Source organism: Protopterus annectens, chromosome 8.part0 (genome assembly GCF_019279795.1).
Source record: "Protopterus annectens isolate FY-2018-M chromosome 8.part0, PAN1.0, whole genome shotgun sequence".
Lineage (NCBI taxonomy): Eukaryota > Metazoa > Chordata > Ceratodontiformes > Protopteridae > Protopterus > Protopterus annectens.
The window spans coordinates 1,909,933,245-1,909,961,209 of NC_056741.1; the positions used below are offsets into that span (position 1 = coordinate 1,909,933,245).

Genomic DNA, 27,965 nt, shown 5'->3' on the forward strand with positions numbered 1-27,965 from the left:
GCCATCCAGCTTCCAGAGCTTAAGGGCACCTTCCATGTGCACAAACTACTGACAGCTTGAGCAGAGCTAAAGAAAATCAACAGTTTAGGTGCCAAGCCCTTCACAGCTTTCTTGCTAACTGAAAGGAGGAGGCTTGGACCATGAAAGAGGTCAGTGTCCAGTAAGCAAAAATCAAAGTCCTCACTTTCTTCTTTCCAGAACATAAAAACTATAAAGTATTCTACTACTCTATGTTGCTCTGAGGGAATTAATGAAACAATGAGCAAATATTATTAACAGAGGAGAAAAACAAACTTGGATTAATTTTGATAGCAAATATGGAAGGTATGCAGCAGGTGAGAACACAGAGTAGAACGAGAAGTGGTGTAAGTATGGAAGGAATTAAAGTGTCCAGTGGAAAAGTACTTGCAGTCATATTTTTGATGAAGGTGTCTTTTGAGTTGTGCTAGATTTGATGTCCGTATGTGGATTGCCAGCAGAATAAGACAGAAGATTTTGAATGGGATCCAGAATCCATGGAGGTTGCAGAACAGGAGGCCATAGGTGAGGGAACCAAACTTGTCGGGACCAGAAAGGCACAATGAAAATCATAGTTGTCTTGCACATGGAGGCTTTCTGTAGGAACTTTATTATCAGTGGAACAGGCAGGAAGGTATATAGAAGGCAAATTGGCCAATAGTGGATAAGACCATTCCCCGGTGACTGACTGTATTGAGGGATGACTACAAAGTAGCTGTTGCACTTTGAAATGGTGGGTGATGCAGAGGTTATAGCAGGGGCTAAAAACAAAGGCTGAAAATCTCTGCCACCACTGTGTTGCTGAGGGATCACTCATGAGGCATGAGAATACAGCAACTCAGCTTGTCTGCAAGAATATTGGTTTGACCTGGTATTTGTGTTGCTGTGGAAAAAGAGATTTGTGAAGACATTGCCCGCTGCCATATGCTCATAGCCTCTCCTCATAAGGGGTGTGAATGGACTCCCCTGTTTGTGGATGGACCAGACCACAGAAATGCTATCTGTCTGGATTGAAATTACAAATTGGGAAAGGAAATCTTGAAGTGTTTGCAATACCAGGAAGATTGCCACCATTTCCAGAATGTTGATGCAAAAATGGGCCTCCTAAATGGTTCATGTTCCTTAAACCATTTTCCCTCGAAATGCCCCCCACCCCAACGGACAGGCATCCACGGTCACTGTGACCATTGTAAAAGGAAACCAGAGAGGAAATTATCTACCAGGAGATGTAATATTGACAAAGATAAGACAACCTGTCTGGATAGATGTGTTAGCAGAGACTATTTGACCAATAGGGTCCACTGTAGAACTCTTCAAGAATAATGCATAAAGGACCAATGTTACTGAAGCCATCATGGACCCTAACAAATGAAGGACTAGAAATGATGGTGGAGTTGGAGAACTGAGGACATCTTGTGCTTGCAAGAGAAGAGAAGAGAAGTCAGCCTTGACAGTGGCAACCTTGAAATTTGAGATACTGTGCCTAGATGCCTACCTTTGATGTCCAAGGACTGAGTGACAAGCTTGACTTTTCATAGTTAATGGAGATACCCAAAGAATGCTACAATAGGAGAAAAAATCTCTTGCTTGGATTAAGGATTTTTTTGTTCTTGGATGAGGAACAATTCGCCTACATATGGGAACACTCGGAACTCCTACAGCCTGAGATGTATTGCCACTACTGCCATATATTTGGTGAACAGTTGGAGGGCTGTGATAAGTCCACATGGCAGTCACTGAAACTGATATTGGCTGGATCCCAGCTAGAAGAAGAGATACCTTCTGGACTACCATGTGATCTTCACATGATAACAGGCATCCTGAAAGTCTATAGAGCATAGCCCGTCCCCCTTACCCAAGACAGGAAAAATGAATTGCACCATAATGATTCAGAACTTGTTTTACAGATGTGTTTAGTTTGCTGATGACCAATATAGGCCTGAGGGCCTTTGAGAATAAAAAGAATCTTGAACAAACTCTGAATCCTTTTTGGTCTGTTGGATATCCTGTATTATTCTTATTTTCTAGCAGCCAGGTAATTTCTTGGGCTGCAGCCCTCTTTTGGTGGGTTGGGACATTTGGAAGGGTTTGTAAGATGGGGGTTAGCTTGGACAGAAATGGAGTTATGTAGCCTCTGCATATGATTTTCTTCATCCAAGGATCACGTGTGATGGCCATACAATTTTGCAGGTATAGAGATAATCATCCCCTATCTGCCTTCAGAGAGGAGCAGATGGGCAATCCTTCATGAACACTGAAAGGGTGATTACAGAAGGGACCTCTAAACCCTTGATTCTGCAAAACTCCTCTGTCCTAGGGTAGTATCCATTGGAGTTTCCCCTTTTGCCTCAGAGGCTCTGGTAAAAGAGGGATGAAAGGAAAATGCTGTGACTGTTTAAACCAGAGACACTTTCCTCCCCTTTGAATCCTGGAGAAGAGTTGAGAGTTAAAAAAAAATCAACTCCAATGACATACAGCCTTTTGCCATCTTGTTCACTCTTAAAAAATGTATCCTTAACTTTGGGTCCAAAGACAGATAAGCCATCATAGGGGGCATTAAGAAAGGATACCTTAAAGCTGTCTGTGAAATAGCATAGATGCAGCCAAGAATAGCGTCATATAGCAATGCCAGTACTTTCTGTTGTTGGTGCCCCATCAGTTGCATTGAATTCAATCTCATGGTAAAATTTGTGATAGACAACATAGTAGGTGGTTGTGATTCCATGATGTTCCTAGTCTTTGTAGGTTGAGATTTCCTGAGGGAATGTAGTAGTTCACTAGCTATTTCCCTCTGGAATCTAGCAATGTGAGAAATGTAGTTCAATGCCATATGGGAAAGAAATCCCCAAACCATAAACACTCTTCCCAAAATTATCCACTTCTCATGACTCCATTTTAGGCAGGTGAACAATGGAGCTTTCCTCTGATAGCTCCTTTTTAGTGGCTACTACTACAACAACTGAATCTGTAAGAGTACCTTTGCTCCAATGTTGCTTATACTTGAACAGTGCAAGCATCTTGTCTGATTTGCATGGGATTGGTTCCAGTACATCAGTATTCCACCAAGCTCTCTGCAAAACAACATCAATAAGATGATCAGGAGGTTGAACAACTCAAGAGGCAGATGGGCCCACTCCAAAAGCCTCAAAAAACATCCAGAGGAGGAGTATCAGTGGGCCAATCCCCCCTTTGTCTCAATAAACTATATTAATTCACCAACAGTGGCATCATCAGGGAGAGATCTAGGGGACCCTTCTCCTTCACTGAAGTCAGTGTCCTGGGTGAGTGGCTCCAAAGGGAGTTCAAGTGCTTCATCATGCACATATACTTTCTTTGCTCTTCAAGTGGGGATGAAGTTGAAGAGTCAGAAGTGTCCCTGGGTCCCTTGTGGAAGGGAGGAGTTGAGGCTCTCTGGATTGTGCTGCCCCAGAAAAAGATGATAGCCACAGAAACATTGATAAGTCTTGGGGAAGCCAAAGTAGGAGATATCCCTCCCTTAGACAATTGCCAAACTAAGATCTTCTTATCCACCTCAAATGCCAAGGATGGAACCAGCAGCACTGAAGGAGGTGGTTTCCAATATAACCCCCAAACCCAGGGACAGCAGATCACAAGACTGAATTCTCGGAGCCAATGACACGACCTGGAATTCAGCACTCAAGGACAAGGAAGGACCCAATAACATCTGAATCAACCCTAAACCCAGATGAACATAGCTGATGTTTTGGCTCCAGGACCCTATAAACTCCAAAGTATTTTGGTAACAAATGGATCAGAGAAACTGTCATTGTCAAAGATCTAAAGTCTATAGATGATGAAAGGGGGATGATTGGGGGTTACCATGGCCTCTCTCTTTCTCTCTGCCCTCAGAGTGAAGGGGGAGGTAATGACTCCTATATCTATCTGAGGCTTCACAAAACCTCTCATCATCTTGTCCCAATCGGTGTCAACAATGCTTCCAGAGGATCTGAAAGCTGTAACACATACTGCAGAAGGTTGTCTTGAGGTCATAAACCTACAGAGCTCCCTCTCTGAGGATCAAGATTCTGGAGACAAAAGTCATTTTGGTGAATGATCGGAGATGATGATGATGGTTTCAGAGTCACTAGAAGATAGAACTGGTGGACAGGGCCATGATGGATCTGAAACAGTCGACAACCTCCAACATCATTACTGATGGATTTACTGCACATCAGTTAGTCAAATGGCATCAGACGTACTCAGTCTAGTGATCTAAACCTCTTCTGCACCATCATCAGAACAGTTTGTAGGGACATGTATGTATATCTATCAGAGGATATCGCTGCTGTGGAACAGACTCCCCATCCACATAAAACAGAGTTCATCCCTGTCCATTTTCAAGCATGACTAAGATCTATGTATGGGAAACAGAAAATGTACTCCAGGACTGCCTCCTTTAGTACTAATGGACAGAGGGAGCTCCTAAATGCTTTATCCCATATATGGGTCCCCTCAAATTATCAATGGTATGATCCCAGCTATTCTTATTAGGGGTAATATATAATTAATCAACCATGGGATGGGTAAGGCCAATGTATAACCAAATAAGATAGGTTATTTCAAGCACAAAAAAAGGGAAATTGGGTAGGCTTAAAATGGCCCACAGGGGCAGCTAGTCTAGTACTTACTAATGAACCTATGAACCAAGGATGGAGAATGCCCTTGGGACTTTGCAATCTTTTCAGACAGTGCAGAAACATTTGGGGTCTGAGGCTCTTTTTATCTTTTCTTTCTCTCTTTCATGACCACTGTTTCTGCCATTATCTCTGCCTTTTTCTTTAGACTTATCTATTTCTTTTTTCCTTTCTTTACCTTTGCCCTTGTCTTTATCAGAAGACTTTGCTACTTGCTTCTCAGCAGCTTAGAGAAGCTGAGAGAGCAAAGTTTCACTTGAGCAGCTGCATGAATATCCTGCTGAAAACTGAGGAGAAGGATTTGAAGTGTCACTTTGTTTTTCCTTGTCTAAAAGGGCCCATTGGTCGAAGGATGCACAAATATCACAGGACATATTTAAGTGGTCAGAACTAGGGCTATGCACACATTGTGACTATGGATCCTGAGGTGGGATTCTGTGTCTGTACTTGAGACATTTCTTAAAATCTGAAGCCTTATTCGTGTACAAAAAAACACCATGGGCAAGATCTGTATACAGCTAGAACTCTGGTAGGCGCCTATAAATGAGGGAAAGATTTTATTTTTAATTTGCAGGAAAAAAAATGTTCAAAAGTCAAGAAAAATCTAAAGCATTAAAGACAGAAGTTTGCACAGCAAGAAGAAATTGAAAATATCAATGAAAACACTTCACTTATCTGACAAAAAAAATAGCTCAAGTGGAGCGCTGGAGTATTGCATCTGACCAAAAGATCAGCAAACAACATCTGAGGGGTACTGTTAATGTACTGCATTATGACAGTAGGAGAGCTAAAGCAGTGGAGAAGCCCCAAAAGTACTGCCAGCTCAGGTCTGTCTCGAGGCAGATAATCCAGCTGTTGAGACAGATGGACAGGACAACACATGATCCATTGCTAATCTGGTAAACGCTATAAGATCACTTCTGTGTTCTGTTTCTTGAAACTATTTAGGCCTTTTATAAGCTATTGTTTGAATTGTCAGAAGGTCTCCTTTTGCTTTTCTTTTTGTCACCTTAAACCTTAGTGTGCATCTGTGAAGATTTGCCTGTCTCTGTTCTACAGAGGTTCATCAAGTTTATGGAAACAACTGCCACAGGTGCTTGCTAATGCATGCTGTATCTTCCTCTGTATTAAAGTACATCAAACTATTCTCTAGCAATAGGTTTACAGTCAAAAAGGGCTGCATAATAAGAGCATAGAAATTAACTGCATCAACAGTGAGTTTAGCATGGTAAAATGCTGTTGACGTGTTAGGCTCATCCACCATAGTAATGCCTGTATCAAATAGGATCACAGGAGATTCCAACAAAGACACTAATGAAGGGAAGTGCACAGAGAGCTGGCACTGATGTATGTACGCACAATGGTCTGTTGTCACATTCTCCGAGATGCTTTTGGCTGCATTGTCTGTAGTGTTCTGTCATGTGCCCACACATCAGTATTTTGTTATGACTTACTGTTACAGAGACACTCCCAGAAAAACATGTTTTTTGACGTCCATAGTCAGTTACTTGCCCAGACAACTGGTTCAGACTAATCAATCATATATTAATGTACTAATCGTTCTGCTTATCAAACTTTAGATAGCAATTTTGGCCTTGCAAGGAGTCTGTAACTTTAGTCACAGGGGAGTGTGACGAGGAATGGTCACACTTCAGGTTTCAAGAAGTATCTCAAGCGTGGACACAGGATCCCACCTCAGGCTATGTCAGTGATACAGGCTATAGTGTACTGGCAGAAAAAGGGAGAAAAAATGATAGTTTAAAACACCTCAGCGTCTCAATTCTAACCCTCCACCGCCATAAGTAAAAAATAGGAAGGACAATGTAAGGTAAAATGTCCTTATAAAACAGATAAAATAAGTACTCACTCATGGATAACGCAAAGTGCTAGAATTTCAAAGCAGAATAAATAAGTAAAAGCAGCAGTTTGGAAAATGAGAAAGTGGCATGTCAAAGTTAGAAAAACAAAGCTATTAACTACCTGACATTTAGAAAGGTTAGAAATAGAATCCAGACCAATGTTGTGTAAGTTCACAAACCGTACTCTCTGTGACTTCTTATTAATGCCAGAGTTATTTAACTTATTTAATCTATATATTTCTAAGCAATGAAAAAAAGTTAAATTATTAAATCTTTTGCCGCTATTGAAATGGCAGATACTGCGGCTGGTTACACTTAAAGCTGTGCATTCTAGATAGCATATATTTTGCAATGTACTGTTTCGTTCTGCACAGCATCCTTATCTTTAATCTTCTTAAATGCAAATGAACCCATTTTTGACTACAATAAAGCAATTTCCATCAAAAAACATTATATTGTGGAGGGGAATCCCCAACACAGAACTTGTCTGTCCAGTCTTATAGAAGCACTAGATGACCATACATCTCTCTCATACAGGGCAGTGGCTAGGACATATGGGAGGTGCCCTAAAGCTTTGAAAGCTGACCAGTGGGTCCAGTCCTTGCAGGACATCCCATATAGTTTAAGGCTACTACTTCAGTGATCTAATGACGAACATAAATAGCTTCTTTATGAAATAGATTGATATTATTATTTAAAACAAAGTAAGTTAATACCAGAAATGTTGGACTACTGTTAACTGTACCGGTGCACAGAGCAAATAGTAAGAAAATATGTACAGCTGTAAATATACCGAAACTATTCAATTACTTACCAACATCTGAAGGAAACAATTCCTCCACAAACCATTTTAGCTATCACTTGAAAATGAGACGTTCCCCTATTTAGGTGTTCTCTACAGTCAGACATGACCTCCCTCAATGAGTGACTCTTAACTATTACATTTATTTTACTGCCAACAATTAAGTATGCAAATTAAATATGTCAAAGGTTAAATGTGCATGATTCATAAACAAATTAACTGGCAGAAAATGTTTAGCAACTGCAGAGTGTACAAGGCATGATTACTTAGGATTATTATCAGATCTTTTATTATATCCAAGTTGTTATTTCAGACAATTCACCTCAAGAGTGGAGTGAAGCAAAGCTTGAAAGGAAAGATGAATCATGCTATCCATGTCAAGAATATATAACAAGTGAGTCATGATCAGAGCAACCTGATTATTTCTTTCTTGTAGCTTTAGTTGCCTTTGCATGCTGTTAGTTACAGGAAGCAAAAGTGTAGGAGAGTGAACAAACCACTTGGTGCTACTAATCATCAGACAACTGGCAAAAGCTGTGTCCCTCTGATGAATAAACAACTTTAAAGGTGTGGCAATGGAGTATACTACAGATTTTTAAGCTGTGAAAAAATGTTTCCAATACCATTCTTTTGTGGTTGGTTTTAATATTCTAGGCTAGCACAAGACAAAAGCTTAAAAACATTAAAAGGTAGTTAAAGTTTAAGTACTTTCTTACATCAGAAATCTCACAGAATAATTGTAACTCTCTAAATGCAGAGACTATATTCCTAGATCAGGTAAGTTTCAGAAGAATTCCAAAAAGTATGGCTGATGCATCTTTAGAATCAATACCTACTAAAACAAGTAAACACATTAAGGCCCGCAAAAGACCTGCTCACAGTGTAAGTGATCACTTACACTGAAAGAATCTTCCTCGGTAGAAACCTGTTTATAAGGAAGTCAGATGTTCTTCATGTTTCACTGTTGCAGTCATTACATTTGGGTAATCTGCTGGCAGGTTGCCCTCAGTCGGCCTGAATAACAAAGTCTTGGGTCCTGCGTCATTTGCTGTCTCCTCTTCCATGATGTCAGGTCGTCAGGGGTATAAAACATGCAGCCGGCACCATTTTATTCAGTCTTTCTTGCTGCGCTGTGCCCGAAGCAGAAGCAGTTCGCAATTGCCGGTCGGCTGACTCCTGAAATTTTTGCATTTGAGTTTCAGAACTGAAGTCTTCAAACTAAAGCTAAGTACCCCATTGGGGAAACTTTTTCTTGCTCCTTACCAATGTCAGTAAAAGTTAATAATTGCATTACTTGTGGGAAACAAATACCTCATAAGGATTTTCATTTGTACTGTATTCCTTGCCTAGGCCCAGATAATAACGTGCCTTGCTGTCGGTCTTGTGCTAGATTTAACCAATGCACTATTAAGCGTCGGTATATTTCTGCTTCTAAGTATTTTAGATCAAGATTTAATTATCCAGAAATAATGTCGATTAGCATTCCGACTACTGGAGTTCACAAAATCCGTGAAGAAAAAGACAGAGACAGACTGTCGAGGTCCAAAACCAATAACGAAGCTTCTCCTCAGCCAGTCGCCAGTTCGATGGTACTCAGTGAGGCACTTTTGCAGCCCCTGATACCCACTACTTTTGAGTCGCAGGCCTCTACCGAGACCCATTCGGAGTCCGGTATGCCGCGAGATTCTCAGAGTATTGAACCCGCGGATGTCTCTCCCTTGGATGGGTCCGGAGCTGCTGAGCAGGCACCGGCTTCTGAGGGTGTTTTCAGGCCTCAACATTTTTATATTAAACCAATGCCAGCCTCAAAAACAAGATCAAAAACTTCTTCTATGTCTAAAAAACTGACGCATGAGCCACGTGCTCAGGCCCCTATGCCTAAAAAACAGATGATCAAATTGGCTGAGGACTTAATTACCTTTATCAGGGGTTCCCAACCCCCCCCCCCTTGCAAAGAGGCCTAGGCAAGGCACTGATTATGAATCTTCAGATCAGGTTTCCATTTCTTCTGATTCCTCTTCTGATCAGGAATTTTCTATTCCACCCAATGAGGATTCTGATGCAGAAGAATCCATCCCATCTGCATCTCCTCCTGAGGATTATTCTTTTGAAGAAACTTTGCATACTTTAAGGGAACATTTTCACTGGGAGAGTCAGGACTTCTCTGAATCAAAAAAGAGTCTTAGGGATTTCCTTCTTCTTCCTCAGCATAGGCCTTTGGCAATACCGCCTGTATTAGACATTGTTGATGATGTGTTTTCGGAATCAAGCATGGCCCCTGATTCCCTACCTTCGGCTCCTAGTAAGCCAGACAGATATTACAGGGTTCCTGACTCCCATAAATTTCTATTCAAAAATCCTGCTGCTGATCCTGAGATTATTTCACAGGGTCCCAAGGGTGTAAAGGCCTCTACAGCCCAAAATCCTACCCCCTCTGATAGAGATTCCAGGGTGCTGGATAGATGGGGAAAAAGGTTTATACACCTGCAACCTTGACAATTAGGGCCTTGAACTGCCAGTTTCATATGCTTAAATATCAACAGCATGTTATGGGCTTACTGAAACAGAAAATTATGTTGATTTCTGAATGTGTGGAAAATAAAGAATTACAGGAATTATTGCATTCAGCAGAACAGGTTGGAAAGCGTATTTTGCAATGTGGTTATGATTCCTTGGAGGCCTCTTGCAGGGCCGCAGTTACTGGATCTGTGATTAGAAGGCATGCCTGGCTCAAGCAGCAAAATCTGCCTGATCATGTTAAAGCTAAATAGTTGGATGCCCCCTTGCAGCATGATACTCCATTTGGTAATAAGGCAGAAGAGGTTTTAAGGAAAATGGAAGACAAAGCTAAATCTTTGCAAACTGTAAAAGATTTCTTGCAGGTGCAGCCACCCAGATTCAGTAGGCACTGGCCTACTAAAAATTGGTCATTTCCTGTGTTTAACAGAGCCACTCAAAGCAAATCCAGGTGCTCAAAATACTCCAGATACCAATCACAGTGCTCTTACAGGTCAAAGCAATGGGGTGCATCCACCTCCAAATCTGGAGGTAACAAAGCACAACCCTACAGTAAGCAGTCTCAATGACTTCCCTCTACCTTCACCAAGCACTTATTTTTTGGCAGCCCCATTGGGGGGAAAACTAGCACTTCATGCTCAAAATTGGCAGTTAATTACCCAAGAAAAGTGGGTATTAAACATAGTATCCCAGGGGTACAGATTTCATTTCCACACTTTGCCAGTTCCAAACGGTTGGCCAGATCTGCCACAAAATCAGTGGCCAGAGGCTCAGAAACAAGTTAGTACCAGAAAAGGAAAAAGGACAAGGTTTTTATTCAAGACTTTTCCTGGTATCCAGAAAAGACAATGCCTGGCGTCCGATTTTGACCACGTTCTTGGACATTCCAAAATTCAAAATGCTGACTTTACAACAGCTACTGCCTATGCTGAGCAGAAAGCTTGGTTAGTGACTCTAGACGTAAAAGAGGCATACCTGCATATTCCAATAAGGGAATCATGCAGAAGATACATCCGCTTCAAGGCAAGTTTTTTGCATTACCAATTCTCTGCACTGCCCTTTGGCTTATCTACTGCACCCAGGGTCTTTACAAAGTGCCTGGCACCAGTAATTGCATTCTGCAGACAAAGAAGCATACAAATTTATCCTTATCTGGATGACTGTCTCATCCAAGCAGAGGACAAGGGCACTCTTCTTCAACATCTGGCATTTGTAAAAAGGCTTTTAACATGCCTAGGGTACACAATAAACAAAAAGAAATCCCAACTGGTACCCTCTCAAATGATTACATTCCTGGGTGCAAGCTTGAATACAACTGCCCAGATGGCTTACCTGACACCAGACAAACAAAGGGAACTGACAACATACTTCAAATAAATGGCAACAAAAACCCAGTTATCAGCAAGACAAATTCTGCAGGCTTTGGGGTTCATGGCATCCTGCATTTTACTATTCCATATGTGAGACTGCATATGAGGAAACTACAATGGTACCTAAATAGTTTATGGAGTCAACATTGTCACAGTCTGGAAACAATGATTCCTCTCATTCCCTGCCTAAAACAGGAGTTTTCTTTCGTGGGCAGAGACATGTCACCAAAACAAGGGACTGTCATTCACTCTACCCCCTGCCACCCAAACCCTAACTACAGATGCATCAGACTATGCCTAGGGGGCCCACCTGGTGGGGAGATGCATTCAGGGCAAATGGAGCCCAAAACAAATGCATCTGCATATCAACCAGAAAGAGATGCTAGTTGTTCAGAATGCTCTGACACCCTTCAAGGACTTACTTTATCCAGGACAACTACTGATAAAGACGGACAACACCATGGTTATGTGGTACATAAACAAGCAGGGGGGTACACATTCCTACCCCCTTTGCAGACTAGCCATGGCATTGTGGAACACAGCTTTGACTTACCAAATACATCTTCAAGCTCAATTCCTGCCAGGAAAACAAAATACTCTGGCAGACGACCTAAGCAGAAATCTAATGGACCCACACGAATGGAAACTGGATCCGCAAATCTTCAGCATGTTAACACAGAAATGGGGGAGCCCAGACATAGATCTATTTTCCTCTCCCCAAAATTATCAGCTGGACAAATTCTGCACAAGAAGTTATCACAGAAAAGCATGGAAAGTGGATGCCCTATCCTTCAGTTAGAAAAACCTATCAGTCTATGCCTTTCCCCCTCTGCCTCTGCTCTCCAAGGTCTTACTAAAAGTCAGACAGGAAAAAACAAAAATGATCCTAGTTGCTCCGGACTGGCCTCGCCAGCACTGGTACCCAATTCTAAGGAATATGTCTCGACTTCCTCCTTGATACTTGCTTCAAATACCTCATCTACTGTCTCAGCAGAACAATCAAATTCTGCACACTCAGCTCCAAACTCTGAACCTTGCAGCATGGCTGATCATTTAATTATTCAAACAACACCTCTCAGTAAATCTGTGATGGATGTCATTTTGTAAGCCAGAAGACCTAGTACTAGAAAATCTTATGCTGATAAATGGAAGAGATTCTGTGCTTGGAACCAAGCACAAGAAACGGACACAGCAAAGCCCAATATTCCTCAGATTTTACAATATTTTACTGAGATGCTTGACAAGGGCCTATCATTTTCTTCAATAAAAATACATGCCTCTGCCATCTTGGCTCATTACAACACAGAGCCTCCTCTCTTTTCTCATCCCCTGCTTAAACAGTATCTTAGAGGGGCCAAAAATTTAAGGCCTCCCAGAAGATCACCAACTCCTGCATGGAACCTCAACTTTGTACTGGAAAAACTCACCCTGCCTCCTTTTGACCCAACAGCTACTGCAGATATAAAATTTCTATCTGGGAAAACAGCTTTCCTCTTGGCAGTCACTTCAACAGGAAAGGTTTCAGAACTACAGGCTCTCATGGCTGTGGAGCCTTTCATTACAATTTACACGGACGGGGTGTCCCTCAGGACCAATCCTTCTTTTATGCCTAAGGTGGTATCCAGTGTGGCTCTTAACCAGACAATTCACCTGCCAACATTTTACCCAAACCCACAGAACAAGGGGGAGCAGATTCTGCATTCATTGGATGTACACAGACAACTAAGATTCTACTTAAACAGGACCAAATCTCTAAGGAAGTCTGAGCAACTACTGGTAGTATTTGCTGCAGGGTCAGAGGGGAAGGCTATATCAAAGCAGACTATTGCTAAGTGGATAAGCCACTGCATTCGTTTCTGCTACTTGCACCATGGTAAACCTGTGCCCAAGGGAATCAGGTCACATTCCACCAGGGCTGCCTCTACCTCAGCAGCTTTTCTCAGAGGGGTTCCAACCAAAGACATTCTAGAGGCTGCTACTTGGAGCTCTGTTCATACCTTCACAAAGTATTATCATTTGCCTCTCTTCTCCAAATCTAGGGCAGGCTTTGCCACTGCAGTTTTGCAGGGCCTTATAGCCGCTCCTAATGCTGTTTAGTTCCATCCTCCCATCCATAGCTTTGGGATTCTACTCAAATGTAATGACTGCAACAGTGAAACACGAAGAACATAGTACAGTTGTGTACACTTACCATAAATGTAGATGTTCGAGTGTATTCACTGTTGCAGTCCGGGTTACCCACCCGCCATCCCCCTTTTCTATAACCTTTCTTTCCTTCACTATATACTAAAGCCTTTGTGGTGTATTTGCTTTTAGATGAAGGTAAAGTTTATGTTGCAAAAAGTGCTTTTATATATTTCTGTTTAATATATACACATATATATATATATATATATATATATATATATACATATATATATATATATATATATATATATATATATATATATTTGCTCCCCATTTGGGGGGCACCTGACACCTGGGGCAAGTAAAACTGAATAAAATGGCATTGGCTGCATGTTTTATATCCCTGACGTCATGGAAGAGGAGACAGCAACCGATGCAGGACCCAAGACTTTGTTATTCGGGCCGACTGAGGGCAACCTGCCAGCAGATTACCCAAATGTAATGACTGCAACAGTGAATACACTCGAACATCTACATTTATGGTAAATGTACACAACTGTACTTTACACTGAGAGCAAGTCTTTCGAAATCAGGGCAGACTTACACTGAGATGGACTCTTGGAATATGGCCCCTAGAATTCTCACTGTGAAACACTGTGATGCTTACATATCAATTTCTAATGAAAAAATGTCTTGAAACAGGATAATGTCAAAGACTCACAGATGGATATTCAAGATGTAAGGAAGCTGCTGTTAAGGAGCTAAGAACCAAAGCTATCAGCCATAGTATGTTACTCCATTTTTTTACAAAGAAAATATTTTATTTGGAATATATTACATCAACTATTTCACATCTAAAGGAATCAACCAAAACAGTATTTGACAAACTAAGAATCATAAATCATTATTTAAAGGTATACAAGATAAACCAGATATAAAAAAACAGCAGGACAGTTAAAATGAAATTGAATCACAATGCATGAAAAGAAAAGAAAAATATAGATTAAACCAAATGACTGGACTATAAAATATCTCATTTTCTTACATAATGCAAGGTTTGTTTATTGAACTAAAGGCAGTTCTTATATCATTACATAGTTATACATATAACACTGTAAAATAAGGGGGATTGTATTTCCCAAAGGACAAATGTCTACATAAGCACAGTATAAACAGTTATGCAGAAATGTTTAAGATGTAAGCAGTGTACATTTACTATACATTCAGCCTTTACACACTGATCAGCTGTCAAAGCTCTGCACGGTTGTATGTGTTAACAAGCCAGTATGTATAATATGTTAACAATTCAAGATTTAATATTAAAGGATGGCAGCTGCACAGTGTATAGCATGGGCACATACATACATAAACACACAAACACACACACACACACACAAAAGCTAAGGCAACTCTATTCCCAGATCAACTAGACAAAATAATTATATAAAATGCTATCAATAGTGAAGACAGAAATACTGATATTTGTTGTGCTGCACCTTCAAATGTGTCAGTGAATCTGCACTATAATCTTATCTTTATTCTATCTAATGCATGTATCTCTCTCTCTCTCTCTCTATATATATATATATATATATATATATATATATAGACATACATACATACATACAGAGAGATTATATGTATGTATGCATTGTTAACCAGGTTAACACTGCTGGACAGTGCCCATTTGCAGAGGGCACACAAGATGGGAAAGTCACCAAAGTAAAGCAAACAGAATATTTTTAGTAATCTTGAATGTAGAAATGTTACAATAAAAACAGTATATAAAACAACTAAAATAACAGAATGAATACTGACAAATGTGATGATGACACCAGTTTTACTATGCCTGCAAATGTTGGGACTGAAACACAGTCACATAGAGCAGGTGTATTCTCACAAGTATACCTCTCAAATTCTTAGCACAATAATTCTGGACAAAGCCAAAACATAATGGGGGGAATCAAAGGTCCAAAACTAGGCACAGATATTAAATATTGGTCATATAAACGTAAGAGTTTCAAGACAGAATACCATGGTTTGCACTAACATGCATTTGGAAACTCAAATATGTCATTATTTAATGGCTTCTTTCTTCAATGATTTGCCAGAAAACCACAAATTTCATGTGGAACAGACCAAAAACATGAGGCAAAAATCTGTACATTCTACAAAAATCTGGACAGCTGAGAAGTACACCAACAGGCTGCTTACAAGGAAACTCAAAATAGTGACTTGTGTGTCTTGCATGTTAATGAATTCAGACGTCTTCTATGCCAGAGTGTTAGAAAAATTACATTATAAAGTTTCCCAAAACTCAAATACTTGTAATGTACGTATAGGTAAAATAAAATAACGTAAATTAAAAAATACATTTAAATAAACTTGAATGCATATAAGATCATAGATGCAAAGCTGGAAATAAAACTGCTTAGCACTATATCGCACAGTAGTTAATGTCGGGGAGTATGTGTATGTATGTATGTATATGTGTGCGTGTGTTTCTCGTTGTCTGCATAGTCAAACAGAAATTCTGCCATAGGCTGAAATTATACAAAACTGTCATGAAGTTTACAGCACCATCCAGCTAATCATGTGCATTTCTTAAAAATTAATTACTTCTACATCATATTCCCTAGCTAATGTTAAGAGAGCTCTAGTTTCATTAGCTCATGTTGAATGCATAGATGTACTAAATGACTAAACAAAGAAGGCAGTGCCAACTTTAATACAACATATTAATAGATGAAGAAGGTAATGTTGTGATTTTTATAACAGGACATTACAAAATGTCACAACAAAATGTTGTGATTTTATAACAGGATCATGTAAAAATATATTGTTATTTTCAGCCTTTGTTCATAGGTTCATAGGTGTGTACTAGGCTAATGGCCCTGGAGCCTTTACAAGCCTAGCCCATAGAAGTGCCCTGTCCCCCATTTATTATATGCTCATCCAGATATGTTAAGGTTAAGAGATTGAGAGATATGCAGACCTGTTAATTGCTGCTGCTGCCAGGGATCACTCTCACTCTTCCCTTTCTCTCTCTCTCTCTCTCTCTCTCTCTCTCACACACACACACACACACACACACACACACACACACACACACACACACACACTTTTTCTTTTAATTTTCTTTTTTTTTTGTTTGTTTACATTTTACACTTGCTAAACAGCAGAAGTGCTGTTTAGCCAGTGTGAAATAATGGCGGCCATTATGTCCAAGCCCCACACCGGCCTGATATGCTGCCGTGAAACAGCAGACTCATTTTTCAGTGGGCATTACTACTATATTAACACCCTACTGGAGAATATTCATTCTCCAGTAAGAATGGGATCGATGAATCACCCATTCTCTTTGTAAGCAATAATGATTGACAGGTTGTGTGTTAATGTGTAATTAGAGAATGGGCAAACTGTACATCAGCACCCTGATTGAAGAACGAAAGTTCTCCATCATGGTATTAATGTACAAGTAATGACCACTCAAAAACGAGTCCACCACTTTACTGCAGCATATCAAGCTGCCAGATCTTGGACTGAAAAAAAAAAAAAAAAACTAATGACCGCCATTATTTTACACACGCTAAGCAGCTCTTTTGCTGTGTAGCCAGTATAAAAAATATAAGCAGAAAAAAGTGTATGTGTGTGTGGGTATGTATATCAGTGTGTTTATGTTTCTGTCTGTGTGTGAGTGAATGCGTATATGAAAGCAAAGGAGAATGTGTGTGAGAGATCGAGAGACAGAGGTCTTGTGTGTAGAACTCTCAACTGTCCAAATTTTCGCAAACATCCAGATTTTTGCCTCATATTTTTTGTCTGTTCTCATATAATTTGTGGTTTTCTGAAGTTTTGTGGCAAATCAGTGAGGAGTAAATTCGCTAAATAATGACAGGCGTTTGAGTTTCAGGCTTTATATCTTTCAGAAAATGGTGGCCGCAGTGGTGCAGTGGTTAGCGTTGCCACCTCACACCAAGAGTTTATCTGGTTCAATCCTCAGCTGGGGTGCCTTCTGTGCGGAGTCTGCATATCCTCCCTGTGGTCATGTGGGTTTCCTCTGGGTGCTCTGGTTTCCTTCCACATGCTGTAGGTGGATTGGACACTCTAAATTGGCCATAGGAGTGAATGCATGTGGGTGTGCTTGAGTGCTGGGCTGGCAACTCGACACCATAAAAAACTCCACTGCCAACCATGAGTGGACAGGTGATGTGCTGTGGTGAACCCAACTGGGAAAAGCCAAAAGAAGATCTTTCAGAAAATGCACTGTAATACAAGACTTTTTTATTTTAGCAACTTTCTAAGTTTATAAGAGCAATATTTAAATTTTGCCTTTATTTTTGCAGCTTTGCCCAGATTATTCATACTAAGAGGCTGGGAGTTATGTTTGTGTGAGTGAATGCGAGTACGAAACCAGAGGAGCCTGTTTGTATATATGTATGTGTGTGTGAAAGCAGAAGAGACTGTGTATGAGAGAGATACATAATGGGGACTCTGTAAAATTGTATTTTACTTATTTATTGCTTTTACATATTTTTAATGTAAAATGATTCCTTCAACACCATTAACATACACTAAAGAAAGTTTGAAAGACTAGGCAGAGAAACTATTTTACATGAAAAATATAAAAAATAATAATATAGTACTTAAAAAATACAATTTTACAGAGAGCTCTTTCTCTAAGCGCAATAATACCATCCAGGCTGTGTGTTAATGTGCAATTAACACCCGTCCAGGGATGTAGAGCCTCTCTGCCTGCCGCATTGAGCCTCATAACACCCCTGGGTGGGCATTAATTACACATTAAGACACACCCGTCGGAGGGCCCCTACACCCCTGGAAGCATGATTGCAACACTGTTAAGGCAGCTGAGTAGTTTAACAGCTGCGTAGTATCGCAACTGTGAAATATGAAATGCGAACTAACAGAGCCATCATTCACCCGAAGTGTCCGGTTTTGCAGATAAAGATTTGTCTGGTGTGTTTGTTGCGTTCTTCATAAAATAATGGCTTCTCGTGTAAAACACCGAAAATTGCAGCCTGCAATTACTGTGCAGTTAAATATTTACTGTTGATTTTGTTTCAGAAAGTTCGTGTGTTTGTCCTAGTAACCTTTAAGGTCTCTTATTGCTGCCCTGCCCCTCCCAATCATACTTCTTACAATTCAGAAAACGCAAGTTGGTAAAACACCTGTTATTCTGCTTAACTTTAAAATGGAGGTGTTGCGTCCCGTCACACTGTTGCCCTTCCAAGTAAGTTGTTTGATCCTCTGTTAAATCGCAGATAATTAGAGTTAATAATGCACAGTGACGTTGCTCTGTTAACTTTATAAGTGAATTTAACAATAATCAAGCTTCAGGCGTACGGAAAATCGGCCTTTGTACTGGCGTAAGAGTACTCAACATTGGATTCATGACCACAGTTTACGCAAGATGTTGTGTTTTCCACTATCGCTTAGTTTATGTTGCAAACTGCTGTGGGTGATCAGCAGATGAGAAAGCATACTTTTAGCGCCTGTGGGATTTCTCTACAGTGGTCTGCTATTACATGTGGAAAATAAAAATATTCCAGTGAAGAAATATGAAACGCGACCTGATGCTGAATTCGGTTCTCTACCTGGAATACATTTGGGGTTCGATGTTTGGCAGCATACGTGAGGGGCAGGCTCCGATAATGGGGCTGTATTGGAAGCAGGAACACTATTACAACTTCAGAGCCTCTTTGACTATGCAGAAATTCATTTTCTCTGGCGTTAGGAAATTATGCTTCTTTCAAAGGGCGATCTAATACATCTGAAGTCTGTCAGTCGGCAAACGCTGCACCAAGGCCTTCTGGTGGAGGGCAGGGACCCTGCGAATTAAAACTGAGCGACAGTTGTGCGGGGTGGGGGTGGAGGATATTGTTCTTTCTGCACCTGCCAGTGTACGCGGATTGCAAAGGCTATTTCAGAAAGATGTCCACAAACACCGCATTGCAAAATGTGTACGCAACCAAGACGTTTGTTATTGAGAGACATAGCTCATTCTAGTCTTTATAATGGCTCATACCTCTCTCAATTGGCCCCAAATTTAGTGATCTCCCTAATGCTGACATTCTGGATTACAGAATTGCTTCATCCCTCTTTTTTGAGAAAACTGGTGGATTGCAGTCAATAATTAATTCAGTTAAAGTTAGTTTACCCCAGAGGATACATGCTATGTAACATAATTTGTTTCTATCAATTTTCTAAGTTAATAGTGTCAGTGTTTAAAAAGCGCCGATAATTTGGAGTCTGTCCCCAAATTATTTTTGCTAATTCTGGAGGCAAAAGGCTATGTGGGACATATTTTTTAATGTACAGTTTCTGTTTAAGTTTGCTCTTTGTTATTGATTTTACAGTAAAGCTCTGGATTAATCCTTCAGTGTATTCAAGCAAATACATTTAGTTTCAGAGCATCTGTCAGACACTTTATGGATCAAAGAGCACAGAATGTTTAGAACTGTCTAAACCAGTATATATTATATTAATTTATACAAATATGCTTATGTGATAGAAGCATACTTTTAAACAAGTGGCATCAGTCACAAAGAATGTATTACTTTGCCAAGTGTATAGGGCAACATATGGGGATGGAAGGCGCAACAGCAAGAGGTCTAACTACAAAATGTAAGGTCTAAGTACAAAATGTAAGGTCTAAGTACAATATGTAAATTTCTGACTATATTCCTGATCAGACTGTTCATACTCTGTTACACAAACTCCCTTCCTTGTAGATCAGACAGTAAACATCTCCATATCTGGAAAGGGAATATCCAATTAAGTGCTACCACAACATCATAGTAATGCCACTACCACATAAGAAGCCAGACTGGTGTACGCAGGCTTTCTAGCCTCAAATTCAGCATTTCTGGGTATCACATACATACATGTATGCTAAGGTGTATTGTCGGGAATCAAACACAGACAGTATGTGTTACTTTCTACAGTACACCTCAACATCTTCAAAAAGCTATTAATCAGCGTCAAAGGTGTAGTTAGGCATACTCAGTGTACTCAAGTGAGTACATTTTTTGTCCGAGCATCCTGGAAACAGTACAAAATGTTTAGAACTTTCCAAATTTATGTTTAAAATACAAACTTATACAAAACAGGCTTGACAGGACTATATTTTTTTGGCTGAGTGCCAACGGCTGAAAACCGGGAGTCCCTTTCCCGTATGAAAGGTGGATGGTAGGAGCAATCAAATTAGGTCTAAGTACAAAATATACATTCCGTCTACACCCTTGATCTGCGTAGGGTCCCGATTTCAGAGTTAATGATCAGATGTGGCACATTATTGTTTCTGCGCTCCTACACATGGGGCACATGTGCCAGCAGACTGAGGACCCTAAAGCAGTCTCACTGCATGGCAGTACGAAAAGAACTCCCAACAAAACGTAACTTACGCCTCAGCACTTGGGTCACACAAAGCGATAGTGCTCACACTCCCCAAACAGACGTACCGCACTTAGGCTAGTCTCGCTGTGTCTTCATCCATGTGATTTGTCCGTCCCCGGACTCCCAGCATACCGTAGTCCTTGTACGATTAAGTGGGTACTCTCATATTCTACATACCCCTCCATCCCAGCCACTCTTTTCTAGGGAAAATAGCGATTATCTTCATTTTGCCTTCATTCAAATTATACCAGTAATACAGACGCCAGACTGGAAAGCTGTTTCCCAGCCGTACTGAGGCTAAAGTGAAACCGAAAGTTAACATTTTGTTAACATTCTTTAATTGCAGTTTTATTCTACTAACTGGAAATCACGTGATATTGTGGCACATTGCGCCCTAACTAGCGGGCAAATTTGTTTTAAACGCTAAATTGCTAAAACCCGGGGAAAATAAATCAGTTTACCAACGTGAAACAAACAAGAATGTTAGTATGTGATTCCAGTACATTGATCACTCCAGTTATTCTCTATTTTTCTTGAAGTTATCCACAAAATCTGCAGTAGGGTTGCCACCTTTTCAAATGCCCAAAGTGGGACATTTCTGGTATGAACATCAGATTTTGCAGGTTGAAACATACCCACTTGTTTGCCTAAATAAAAGCTTATTCTTGTAGCATTTTAGTTGCTTATTCTGTTTCTTGTAACATTTAGGTGTTTCAGATACAGAATAACTGTGTTATGTTACTATTACATAAAATGTAGGAAATAATTTTGTCCTAAAATCAGAGGACATTTGCCATTTTTACAACTTTTTTGCAGGACACAACTGCCCAAAGAGGGACTGTCCCTCGCAAAGTGGGACAGTTGGTAACCCTACCCTGCAGCGTTTGCCAACAGATTTTGCATAGCCAATTTACTTTTGTGTTTTTTCTTACAAACATTGGCTGAGTATGTATGACAACACTACCCACCAGATGCGCAGTAGCAAGGGCCGCCCAAATCCCACACAAAACCCAGCAAATAGATTATTTTGATTTTTTTATATATCGTTGAACAAACTCGATTTTACAGCTACATTCCTTAATACACAACCAGGACAGGTCAGAACGCAGTGTAGTTCTAGACTATGACAGGAGAGTCGAGAAGGGGAAATTATGGGAATATAAACTGATAAGAACAGATGCTACACTTGATTTTAGCCAAAAGGCCGAGAAGAAATTATGCGAACACTCCAAACGGAGTTAAAGTGTATAGACATTAAACGTATAAAATATATTATACATTTTACAGACTTAACAGTATAAAATAGGTAAAGTAATGCATTGCAATTATTAATTTGTGAAACCCAGCCATCAGATTGCCAGCTTTACAGAGCATATTTTTATTCATAATTAACCAACAAAATCACATTTGGGGGGGGCTGCACCCCCACATCCCCACTGGTTAAATATACAAATTCCGAGACAACACTACTTTGAGAAAAATGGTAAACTATGATTAGACAATGAATATTCATGAAGTCACAGGCAAATCTGCATGGCATGTCAGTCATGCATTATTTGCATGCCACAACAGACAATAGGCATGTCAGTCACTCTGGCCATGCCCATTCCTGTGCAAAACGACCGATGGTGTACATACCCCTCAACCTCAAAAAGGAAGAAATCTGGAAGACAAAGCCATAAATTATGGGGGGCAAAGGCCCAAAAATAGGGACACTTTAAATATTGTTCTTACAAACTTTGAAATTTGATAGAACAACACGTTTTGCATTAGTATGAATTTTCTGAAGGGTATGAATTCTGTAAGTTGAATGTCTGCCATTATTTTCTGAATTCAGCCCTCAGTGATTTTGCCAGAAAAAACACAATTTTATAAGAAACAGACCAAAATTATGAGGCAAAAATCTGGACATTCTGCAAAAATCTGTACAACTGAGAGATATGAAGTGTTGTAAAACAAAGCCCAATGGCTATTGTGTTTAAAATGCGGAGGATGAATTATATGAACATATATATTATTTCTTTAGAGTTGTTTACTGGAACATTTTCGACTGGGCGTGCAACCCCATTTTAAGTGGAGTCCTGGGAAGAAAACCTTAATTCACAATACTGTATACATAACAAAGAACACAATATAAAGCAAAAAAAAAAAAAGAAAAGTGTGAAGAATGATGCAGCTAAGAACAAAAAATATGCACAGTATTAGAGAATGGGTGAACTGTACATCAGCACTATGACTGGAAAACAAATGTTCTCCAGCAGGGTATTAATGTACAAGTAACGCATGCTGAAAAACGAGTCCACCACTTCACAGCAGCATATCAACCCGCTATGGAGCACTAACAGAAAAAATAAATAAATAATTAATGGCCGCCATTATATCATGCTCGCTAAGCAGCACTTTTGATGTTTAGCGACTCAGTGAGTGTAAAATAATAAAGAAAAATAAATGTTTGTATGGGTTTATGTCTGTGTGTGAGAGTGTATGTGTGCATGAGTGAGAAATGTCTGTCATTATTAAATGACAGATCCAAACTGGCCGTAATCATTTATTATAAAACGTAAGTGCTTTGCGCTTACGTTTTATAATAAAAGATTACGGCCAGTTTGGACTCTGTTTTGTTTGTTTTTGGATCTGTTCTTACAAGAGGTTTGAGAGGAGTCCTTAAGGAAAGAAATCGGGACAACAAAGCCATAAATAAAATTTGCGCTTACGTTTTATAATAAAAGATTACGGCCAGTTTGGATCTGTCATTAAATAATGACAGACATTTCTCACTCATGCACGCATACACTCTCACACACAGACATAAACCCATACACACATTTATTTTTCTTTATTATTTTACACTTGCTGAGTCGCTTCTCTTCCCTTCCTACAGCAGCTAGACTGGCTCGAATTAAAAAAATCTTGATACTTTCCCAACTTACCATTGTCGATAGGATTTTCTACTAACCTAACAACACACCTATACTTTCTAACCTTATTACCCCCTATACAAACCTCAATTCCTTACGGTCTTCCACCAAACTAGTGGCTACCATAAGCAAGTCCAATAACTTGGCAGGTGACTCCTTGTTTTCTAATACCACTGTAAAATATTGGAACCTGTTACCATCAGATCTAACTTTACTTCTCTCCTTTCCACTCTTTAAATAAAGTCTCAAGAAACATCTTAAAACAAAATGGTTATGTCCTTGCTGCTACCATGACTAATTATCTGCTTTAGCTATTGCCCTGTCTCTTTACTGCCTCCCTCTGCCAATTAATACATTTTAAAGCAATGATGAGGAACAGGTTTTCTCCTTAGGAAGTAATAACTGTCTTAATTTATTCTTACAACTACGAAATGAGATGAAGGAAATTGTGTATGTATTGTAAGCTACCTCACATATTTTTATGAATGTGTATCTTATCCTTTTAGATATTAGTTTCATAAATAGTATTATCTCTTTAGCTAATGCTCTCTGATTATTTTAACATAATTTTCATTTATATTAATGTAGAAAATCCTTTATGTTGTGTTGCTCAAATAAGAATGATTTCTTTTTAACTAGCAAATACTCTTGTTATTTTTAACATAATTTTCTTTCATAATTGCAATGTGATTTTTTTTATGTTACTTTTGGAGCTTTTCTCCCCGGGCTTCTGCTGAAAATGGAAATATATCCAGTTGGACTAGCCCGGTTAACAGATGTAAAATAAATAAATAAGTTAAGAGGCTTGTGTTTTGCTATCATTATTTAATGACTTCAATCCCCTGTGATTTGCCAGAAAACTACACATCTAATGAGGATGGGACCAAACACATGAGCCAAAAATCTGGACATTCTGCAAAAATCTGGAAAGTTGAAAGGCATGCTGTTGACTATTAGCTCAAAATATCTTGATAAACCTAAAATAAATGGGACAAAGACTCAAAATAGGAATATATTTTACTTGATTATTAGGATTTGTTTTAGCATCCATTTTCTGAAACAGAGGTCCGCATGAGGGACTGAGTGGGAGCAACAGTAAAGACTTTTGCATGCCTCTGGGTTTTCAGCCAAAGAAATCTGGCTAAAGCCTAAAATAAAGAGGGGACAAAGACTCAAAAATAGGAACAGATTTTAATTACTGCTCTTATAAAATTACAAACTTGCTTAATGAAAAGGATTTGTGTTAGTATGAATTTTCTGAAGAAAATAATAGTCTGAAATTTAAATGTATGCCATTATTTAGTAACCTCAATCTCCAATGATTGGCAACAAACCAAATGTTTTAAGAGTAAGGGACCAAAAAATAAAGTAAATGTCTGGATATTTTTTAAGTGTTGTATTTTGGATGTAAAATGCTTCCTACAACACCATTAACATATACTACAGCAAGTTTGAAACATTAGGTGGAGGAAATATTTTACATTTAAAAAAAAAAATATATATATATATATATATATATATATATATATATATATATATACAATATATTATATATTAATGTATATTATATATACAATTCTAGTACATGTGGCATAAGTTAGAACTCCTTTAAAACCTAAGAACTCAGGACAAGTGAGGCCTCATAACACTCATGGGTGGGCATTAATTGCACATTAACACACACCCAGTTAGGCATTATTGCTTGTGCAGAATACAATTCCAGTACATGTAGCATAAGTTAGAACTCCTTTAAAACCTAAGAACATGGGACATGTGAAAAATGCACAAAAAATCACTTACTGCAAGCATAACACTAAGCAGCATTAGTTTGCTTGAAATATGAAGTCTGTAATCTATAAATGATATCCCTTCTAAAACAACACCATACCTTTCAACTTGTCAGCACAACACATCTAGACGAAAAATGGTTTGCCAATGTGGCAAGCTTAAGATAAACAGTGGCATTTATCCTGGAGATAGTAGCAGATCCACTGATCTGATAGGTGACGTTTCAGTTGTGGTTTAAAAGTATTAGATAATTTGATTATAGTGGTTAGTGATTTTTCTCTGGAGCATAAAATTACATCGGGGAAGTAGTGTTGTACTATGTTGGTAAGGGCTGGGTAATTTTCTGGCATATAGAGAAGTCTGTTTATTTTAATTGGCTAAGAGAGAATTAGATAATGTAGTACTTCTAATCAGTTTAATGCTGCGAGCTAGGCAGTGGTAAGTTTTATTGTAATAGTTTACTGCAAATGTGGCTATTTTATTATAACATTGCTCATGTTTGCATAGTTGTGAGACTTGAAGATTTGTGAAGATTGGGGTAGCATAGAGGAGAGATGGCAGTAAGAAAACAGAAGCTATACATCTTCTGGCTATAAGGTTGCCACCTTTTCAAATGCACAAAGTGGGACATTTATGGTACAAACGTCAGATTTGTAGGCAAAAACACAACCATGACCAGTACAAAGGACAGAACTTCACTATTCTGCTTAAATAAAAGCTTATTCTTGTAGCATGTTAGTTGCTTATTCTGTTTCTTATAACATTTAGTTGTTTCAGATACATAATAACTGTTTTATGCAACTATTAGATAAAATATAGGAAATAATTTTGCCCTAAAGTCTCAGGACATTTGCCATTTTTACAATTTTTGCAGGACACAACTGCCCAAAGAGAAGGGTTGCCACCTTTCGTTGTGGCTAAAACCAGAGTAAGATCACACTGCTCACATCACCATTATCCATGCCCACCCCGCCCTTTCTCCCGCCCACACACTGCCCATTTCGTGCCATCATTGTTACATCATTGGCCGGGGAACGCCCTCTTTTCCCGTTCCTAATGCCTGCTTTTGGCTGATTTACTATGCTTTTCTGTAACAAAGTATAGTAAATCAGCCGATTTACAAACTTCGATAGTCTGTTTCCTTTTTTGAAACAGAATACCCAAGCTTGTACTGTGTTTTCTGGACTACCGGAGAATCAATTTGATTTCCAGATAGTCCAGAAGAAAAATGGAGGGGTGGCAACCCTACCAAAGCGGGACTGTCCCTCACAAAGTGGGACAGGTGGTAACCCTAGCTGGCTATGTCAGCAAGGCAGAAGCATTGCTGGCCAAAACAACATCCTGTGCAGTACAACAAACTAGTGCTCACCCCGTCAGCTCTTCAAGTGAAGAGCAAAAAAAAAAGTACATTCCTTCTACTGGCACACCAACCAGGTGGCCAGATACACAACATGTTCCCCATCCCCGAGCCATTCAGGTCCCATTTCTGCACCCTGCCCCTCCCCCAACCCTCCTTCCTCTTATTTTAATAAAAAGTGGAAAATAAATCTCTACTTCTGCTACAGTTTATACTCTGCAGGGAGCAATACAGCACTTAGGGTTCAGTTAAAAAAATATTGTTTTTTGCTTTTAAATTGTAGTAAATGCTATTGCAGTGAGGTAGAGTTTTAGTCTGTATAATATACCGAGATCTTGATGAATTTTTATAACTATTTGTGATACATGCTGGTTGAATTTCAGCTGGTCATTTATGATGACACTCAGTAAGTTTGTGTGGGTTACTTGTTCTGTTGTGTTGGTGCTGGCATAGGTGACGGTGAATAGTGTTCTGGCAGAAATATGTATTGGGGTAAAGAGCATAAATGTGTCTTTTAGGGCTTAGAAGTTGTGAATTATTTAGTCATGTTTCAGTCACTATTGTTCTGCAAAGTCTTGGAGTTTAGAAAGAGATTTGGCAGGGCAGATTAGGGTCGGGTTATCAGCATATTGAACTGGGGAGTATTTTTTGTAACAGTGTATAAAGGTCATTGATGAATATGTTGAAAAGTATGGGGCCTAATATATATCATTGTGGGTCACCAATACGTACTGGCAGGAGGGTAGAGAAATCATTTTTCCATTTTACTGCTTGTACTCTGAGAGGTAACTATGAAACCACTGCAGTGAAGAGCTGGCGAGCCCTAAGGATGAGAATTTATGTGTTTCTAATGGGAGACAGTATCAAAAACTTTAGATAATTAGGAAGATGGTGGAGACTAGGCATTTCTATGGGTGTTAACAGAATTAACAAAATACATCAAAACAGTAGTTGTGCTGTGATGAGGACAGAAGACATGTTGCGTTGAAGACAGATGCTGGCTATCTATAAGACAGCTGAATACATTTTTCTAATATTTTTGATAAAGGAAGTTAATGTCAATTGGCCTATAGTTTGGAAGATCTGTATTGATTCCACCTTCATGCAGTGGATTGATTAATGATTTTCCCATACCATC

At 39.3% G+C, this 27,965-nt stretch overlaps 1 protein-coding gene and 1 pseudogene across 1 annotated transcript in view; both read right to left on the bottom strand.

Annotated features, from left to right (window-relative positions):
• The window catches only part of LOC122808584 (protein NLRC5-like), an 849,388-nt gene extending 828,444 nt beyond the window's left edge, over positions 1 to 20,944 (bottom strand). The window contains exon 1 of the mRNA XM_044079540.1: positions 20,773 to 20,944. The gene's annotated coding sequence lies outside the window, so the exon portion shown is untranslated. The remainder of the gene's footprint in view (positions 1 to 20,772) is intronic.
• Positions 20,945 to 21,856: 912 nt separating this feature from the next.
• LOC122809845 lies at positions 21,857 to 21,980 on the bottom strand (annotated as a pseudogene).
• Positions 21,981 to 27,965: the final 5,985 nt, after the last annotated feature.